Source organism: Nilaparvata lugens, chromosome 8 (assembly GCF_014356525.2).
Source record: "Nilaparvata lugens isolate BPH chromosome 8, ASM1435652v1, whole genome shotgun sequence".
NCBI classification, from domain to species: domain Eukaryota; kingdom Metazoa; phylum Arthropoda; class Insecta; order Hemiptera; family Delphacidae; genus Nilaparvata; species Nilaparvata lugens.
This window is the reverse complement of record NC_052511.1, coordinates 20,140,229-20,147,570: the sequence shown is the minus strand read 5'-3', so window position 1 is coordinate 20,147,570 and position 7,342 is coordinate 20,140,229. Positions and strand designations below refer to the sequence as shown.

General features: G+C 33.7%; 1 protein-coding gene across 2 annotated transcripts in view; it reads left to right on the top strand.

The window, feature by feature from the left end:
- The first annotated feature begins 4,120 nt into the window (after positions 1–4,120).
- The window catches only part of LOC111044538, a 328,058-nt gene continuing 324,836 nt past the window's right edge, over positions 4,121–7,342 (top strand). For both annotated transcript variants that reach the window (XM_039434207.1, XM_039434206.1), the window contains exon 1: positions 4,121–4,327. The gene's annotated coding sequence lies outside the window, so the exon portion shown is untranslated. The remainder of the gene's footprint in view (positions 4,328–7,342) is intronic.

Genomic DNA, 7,342 nt, shown 5'->3' with positions numbered 1-7,342 from the left:
AATATCCTCACTCATTCACCACTACCGAACAGTGTTCAAATAATCTCAAACCCTCATCTCTTCTCCATTAATTGAATCTCTCTTGACCAAAATAGCTTGTTTTGCTCCAGTCTGACAGGCAAACTACTATAATTGAAAACCTCAAGCACAGATTCTCCTCTGTATCATTGTGGTGACATGCAGTACACACTCACACACTCGCATCACTAGCAACGTGTAACAAAGATTCAACGTGACTCAACATGTGTGAACCCAGTCACATTTCCTGAGGAGATTCTGCATTTGACAGGACACTTATAAAACGCTGGACATACGTGTTATATGCATATACATATCCATATACATTTCTACATATTCTTGTTACTTTTACTCTCATATATCTGTGGAAAGCATCGGCTTCATGTGTGTGGTATTGTATATATATATGTGTGGTAGTGGGGGTGATGTTGTGGTATTTATCAATGTTCAATAAAAGGACTTGAAATTAATACAATCACTTGATAATGAGAAAATTGGGTACTAGTTTCGGTTGTTATACTCTAGTTTACTTTGGTTTGATGTGTGTATAGTGTGTCAAAAAAATATATGGTTTTTCAATGAATAAGTTGTTGTGCCAATTTCTCATGCCGTCTTAATCTATATATGGTTTATAATGCATGCCCTGAGTTTATAAACTATTATTTATAAACTATTACTATTTACCATTATAAACTATTATTTAGTTTTTAAGCTATTATTTACATTGTCGTATGTCTAAGGAAAATGTCGGATAAATTTTCTCTAATATTAAGTATACATAGACTACTTACTATCTACACATGCACCTGCATACAATTATTTATTTTTATTCATAAAATAACATCATTTATGCTTTTTTAATATGGAATTATAGATTGAAAGCACAAATTAAAACTACTAGTCTCGATGTTTCACATCATATTCAGGTTATGAAGATATTTATTTTTAAATATTATTTCCTCGTATACCCTTGTTATATACTGTCATAAATCTTGTCATAATTTACTATAAATATATCTATTTTTAAAAAACTTTCATTGGCTATACATTTTCATATAATGTACTAAATGGATATTACATCTATTGTTCCATACTTTCTTGGGCTCTCATTCTTATAATGCCTTGTAATGAATTGTTGCTGCTTCCTTCTTGTTCCTGCTATTTTTCTTCAATGGAAAGAATTTTATTGTAAGCGAGAGAGTATCAAACTTTTCATTTCGCTTACTCCAAAGCTTGTAGTCTTACTTTTTTCAATACTCATGTTCCTTTCTATTTCCTGTGTTATACGTGTTTTCGAAATGTACAATATGACCAAGGCTATAAAATGAGTTACATATCCTTTTTACATACGTTCGTACACCTATGTAGAAAAATATTATATATTTAATATATTTATGTGGTTGTCATTGTGTCATAGAATACAGTGTAGTACAGAGCAAGGGGTTTTGACAGCGTACTCGAAATAGAATGATAAGAAGTTGCATTGCAGGCAGATGAGAGCGAGTGCATGTGACAGGCGAGTGCGAGACGACAGCAAAATTCTGACGTGCACAATCTTGAAAATAAATCTCGCTTGATTTGTTTGCTTAGCTTAGTCTCATACGAGGACTGGAGATTTGTTTTTTTTTGTCTGGAATTGATTTGCAGTGATTGTGGATTGATGATATAGAAGTTTGTGGGAATTGATTAAAATGCAAGTTGATATGTTCCACTATTGGGATGTGACTGTATCAAGATTTGTTTTCAATTGAGGTAAATTTTGAATAATTGCGAATTTTCAATATTGGTGTGAATTATCTTCTGCAAGATCTAGGAGATTAATTGAGATAAGAATATGCTCTACTTCCATTATATGAGATAATAGTTCAAAATAGTGTTTGAAAGGAATAAATTTATTGAAAACGAAGTAGAGATAATTGGAACAAATTTATGGTAAGAAGTGTAGTGAGGGTGTTCAGCGACTATTGAATATGATAAAATATACTCTTTTACAGATGAAAATTTATGAGAATTTGCATTTATTCAAATGCTAATTAATAAATAAAAATTATTGAACAAAAATCCAAATTAAATGCTGCAAGTCACCCCGAAGGCTTCTGCTACTGCAAGTATTGACAACAGGGTAAACCGTAGATGGAAATTTGATCTGGACTTTCGTTTAATAATAACTATAATATCTTAATTTTTTTACAACTTCACGTTAGTCGATTTTATTCGGCAGAGTAGCTTTTGAAATGAATATTTTCTCCACTTGTCTGATATTTTCTAGTACTTTTCTTTATATTACTTCATTATTAAATATATACTATTCTTCATTAAAGTACTTCACCTGCCCAATAATAAAAAATGATATTCCCGATTCCCATTTTGTTTCACAAATATGTTGGGAACAAGCCGTATTTTATTTATTTGTCACATAGTTTGTTGTATTTTTATGTTTCCTCTCACATCATCCGTTCTCTCTCCTACTCTTCATTTCACCTGTTTCTCATATATTTTTGTCTCCATCTAGTTTCTGTCTTTGTCTTATCACTTCAAGTAGCCAACTCCATTTTGTGGTGACGCTAGCCAAAATCTAAAAATAGCCAGCATCTATGAACGTGTGCCAGGGATATTTTCAAAAATACAGCCAGTTTCTCTTTCGAAATCATCCAGTCAGACAGAGATGCTTGCTCTAATAAAAATTCAAGGTAGCTAACCTTTTTGAAAAAAATGAATGTTGGTGAGACACACCGTGATATCAATTTAAAGCGAATATTTTTAGTACTTTGTTATTGATACTGATTAGTAAATAACTTAAACATGTTCTTTAAACATTGAGGGTACTTGGAGACGGGGAGGAGGAACAGTCTCTAAGTCTTTTTATCAAAAGGACCCACATGATAGATGAATACATAATGTACTGGCCAAATTACAAGGCGGAAATCTTTTGCAGTGGGCGAAGCCCAAATGAGACCTTGGCTTGTATATCAATTCCAATATCACGGCTTGGGTGATATTGGAATTTGAGTGTACGTATAGTAAATTATAGTAAGTTTGTACCTATTAGTACGTATATTAAGTTGTAGTTGGTTCCTCTACTTCTGTTACACCTTTCAATTTAATTTACTCATTATTACTATTCATTTATCCTCATTCCACTGTAGGCTACTATATTCTCATTTCAATGTTAATTTTCTCTGTTATCCTTCAACTCCCTCCTCTCATTTCTTCCCTGTTATCTTCCACTTTATCCTTAAACTCTCTTGCTTTTCCCCTGTTTAATGAATTCCTTATAACATGTTCTTCCTTATTACTCATTTCCCCCATCATAGTTCTCCTCTTCATTACTCTTCCTCTTCAACTGAGCTGTACCTTCCATTTCATCCACCATTTGCAGGTCTTTCTCTATTATGCCTTGTAAATCTTCACTTCTTTGTAGTTCTTACTCTACTATGCCTTGTAATTCTTCACCATTTTATTATTATCTTCCTCCATTTCTTCCAATTTCTCAATTATCCCTTCCCATCTTCCCTTCTCCTTTTTCATCCTTCTTATCCTTTTTCTCCTTTTCTCTTTTATTCCTTAATTCAACTTTCCTTCCATCATCGCTTCTCCCTTCCTCTTCCACTACTATTCCTCCTCTTCCATTTCTTTCCCTTCCTACTTCGTCCAACTATTCATATTACAACCCACATTTCCTCTACACCCCCACCATTTTCCTTCCTCTTTCCATTCACCCACATTCCATTTCTCTCTCCCATTCACCGCAGTGACACAACATGCATTGATCAGCACAGGCCTATTATCTATCTATACATTCTGTTGTATCAATACATCCACCCCAATACACTATACATCTGTTCCAAACATACACCAAAACGGTGTTGCCTTATTTCCACTATTTGGTTCCTTGTCCCAACCCCCCTCTCAATCCAACTGCAACCCCAAGCCTATTCACCCCAAAAAGGGGATGATGTTTGGGTGAGAGAAAGAGAGAGAGAGCGAGAACAGTACGATTTCCGCCATAGACCGGCGCACAAATTCAACCCCCCTCTCATTCTTTCTCCACCACCTCATCATCCTCACCCTCCTCATTCACTCACGGTCCCTCATTTCCTCAGTCTTGTGCCGTTGGCTGCACCGTTTACATCGTGTCGTGCTTTCCCGACGTTTTTCCGAGTTTTCCGTGTGTTTTCACGAACTTTTCGTGACGTGCCAGTCTGTGTGTTTCAGAAACGTGTAGTGTTGTGTTAGTGTTTGTACTGGTTGTGTTTGGATAGTGTATGCTATTTTGGAGTGCTGAGCGGATAACATGCAGCCTTATAAGGTAGGAGAAGGATTTTCATAAAATTTTGGGTTCGAATTAAGGTTTCAATTTCTCTTCATGAATTGATAAATTTGTCTTGTAATGTTCTCGTATATGAGAAACTTATCAATTTTTGAGTCCTCCAAGTAGTTTGTAAAGTAGCAAAATTAATAAATAATATTTGGTGTTTATTGTATTATAGTTTTTATCAATGTAGTAGTTTATAGTGTTTATTAATTATTTAGTGTAATAATTAGTGTTTTTATTTCATTATGGAACTGTTTTGCAACATTGACAGTGACTCAGTCGAATTTTGAAATAATAATTCAAATTGAGTATCATTACTCATATTACACTTTCAAAATCAATGCAATTGAAATGTATGAGTCTGTTTTATATGGGATCATATTGTTTATTTGAGTGTCAAGCTGGTTTTAGATAGATTGGAGCTTTATAAAGTGAATTAGTACTTTTTCTTCTAGAATTCCCAATTAAATTGATATGAATTTGAAGTCTATTTTGAATATTCCAATATTTTATTAACATGTTTTCCAAGAACTTGATGGAGTCCAGGAAGTATTCCAGGGTTTAAAGTCACATCAGAAACGTATGATCCAAGCTTAGATGAATTGGTATTTTTAAAATGTAGGTATTTTATTGGGAAACTTTCTTAAATTGGATTGTTAGTTTGATATTAAGATTACGTGATCTTAGGATTTTTCAGATTGAACTCCACATCATAATTAATGGTAGCATAATTTCATAGTGAGGGACTTAAGTCGACTTGCAGATAATATTCGTACCCTAACGAAGTTGTAGGTGATGAAGTATTGTTCCACAAGTATATCAGTATTGTGTGAAAAAATGAGATCTCTGTAATGAATAAATGAATAAATGAATAGATAGATAAATAAAAATATAAACATATCAATAAAAAAGTGAATAAATAAATCTTCATTCAATGACAAGTACATTACAGGATAACGATAATCAAATATAATTGCTGGTTTGTACTTGAATCCAGTTACTTTCGATAAATGTTTGTTATTAATTCATAAAATAGAATTATAGTTCCCTTTTTTGAAATTAATAAAAAAATAGATAAAAAATACAAAATAGTTTGCTATTAAATAGACTGTAGTGGTCTAGGAATTTAGTTATTTTATTGTGAATCTACACTTCAAATGAAAGTGAAGGAACAGCTCCAACCTAAAAGTCCAGGTTTTTTCACCAAATCCAATCATACTCTTCATGAATTATTCCATGTATATTTTACGAATTGAATAAATCAATACGAAATGCAGCTCGATGAGGGAATGTATCGCCGAATTATCATTAATTACTGATGATGAATCCAATCATGTGCATTAATGAAGCATTAATGTGCTTCATTTTTTGATCATGTAAGAAATAAAATGCAAACGGACGAAAACTCTATACATTGATTAGAAGTTAATATTCACTCATCAGAATGATGAAGATTTGAAATGAGTAAACAATTTTAATAAGTCGCGGATTATACTAAATTAGTATTTATGCAATATCAGTACCTATATACTATGAGTTGATTTAATCAATTATCACAATATTCAATTATCAATATTCACATTGAAGTTCTGATCAAATAACTTTGATTGTATTTATTCAACAGTTTCGTAATATAGTTAAGTGGAGGAAAAATCTCTGAGAGCTTCACTTCAAACTGTTAGCATCCTTTATTAATGACGTCAACATTTATCATACAACTAATGCTGAAAGTTTAAAGATACTCTCCAACTAGGTACTTGAAATATGGGAATGGAATGATTGGTTGTGACAGTTTCACAGTATTGTTCTAGATTTCCTATTCACGGTACTCAGTACGGGATTAAAATCGGTATCCACTACTTGAAGCCAGTGATTTGTGGAACACAAACATCTCCGAGTTCTTCCAACTACAATCTAGTACCTTATTTGTCAAGTTTTCAACTCTATCCTGGGACAAGTTTCCACATCATCTAAAATTCATACTTCTGGAAACTTTCAACTACGTCTGAAGTAGTTCTGTGGTTTGGCGCAAACTATTTTATCTCTTTTCTTCCATTTTCTGATTGTCTTCTCTCTTCTTTCGTTTCTCTCTTCAGATCAGTGTTCTTTCTCTTCTCTCAACTTTCTCGAAGTGGGTTCGCGGTTTAGGTCGTAGAGAATAATAAACTATACTCCTTCACATCTTTCTCTCTACATTCTCCTTTTTTCAAGGTTTGATATAAGATCGTGTGGTCCAGCACAAACTCTCTCTTTTCCCTCACCTCTTACTTCGTTCTCCCCTTCCGCTAATTTCTTTTTCTGTCTTCTAATTCCTCAACCATACATTCATCTTTCGCCCTCTTTTTTCATTCTCTTACCTGGTATCCTTTATTCTCTTTCCTTGATTTCCCTATTTTTCTTTTCCAATTTTCTCCCTTTTGATCGATTCCCTGCTCCTTCTGATTCATTTTCATTTTCTCTCTTTAATTTACTACTTCCTCCTCATCTTCTCCCTTTCTCATCTAATTTTATCCTTTTTTTAATTTTTTTTCTTCTCTTGTCCCTACTTATCTCTTTCTTTTCTAGCCAATGACACCTTCCTCTTACACTCTATTTCTCCCTCCTTCGAATTTTTCTTGTCTCTCATGCCGTTATTAATCTATTTTCTCCCACTTCTCTCTTACTTTCTTCCCTCCCTTGCCACGTCCTTCTTCGTCTTCTGCTATCTTCCTTGCTCCTTTGGATTTTTCTCCTTTCTTTCTCCAATCACTGCCCTTCGCGAAACACCTCTTCCTCTCGGGTTTTTGCTTCGTAGCCTACTTCAGAGCAAAACAACGCAGTTGAGTAGTAGAAACTTTTGAGTGTGCTCCGATAGAATGGAATGACTGGTGTACATCTTGTTCACGACTCTCTCCGAGTTTTCAGCTCTCAATTGAAAAAGCTTGCAGTAGCTAATTTCACCTACAGTTGTGTATCACTGGATCAGAGACTATCAACTTCTACCAGTAATGAAAACTAGCTTCATTCAAT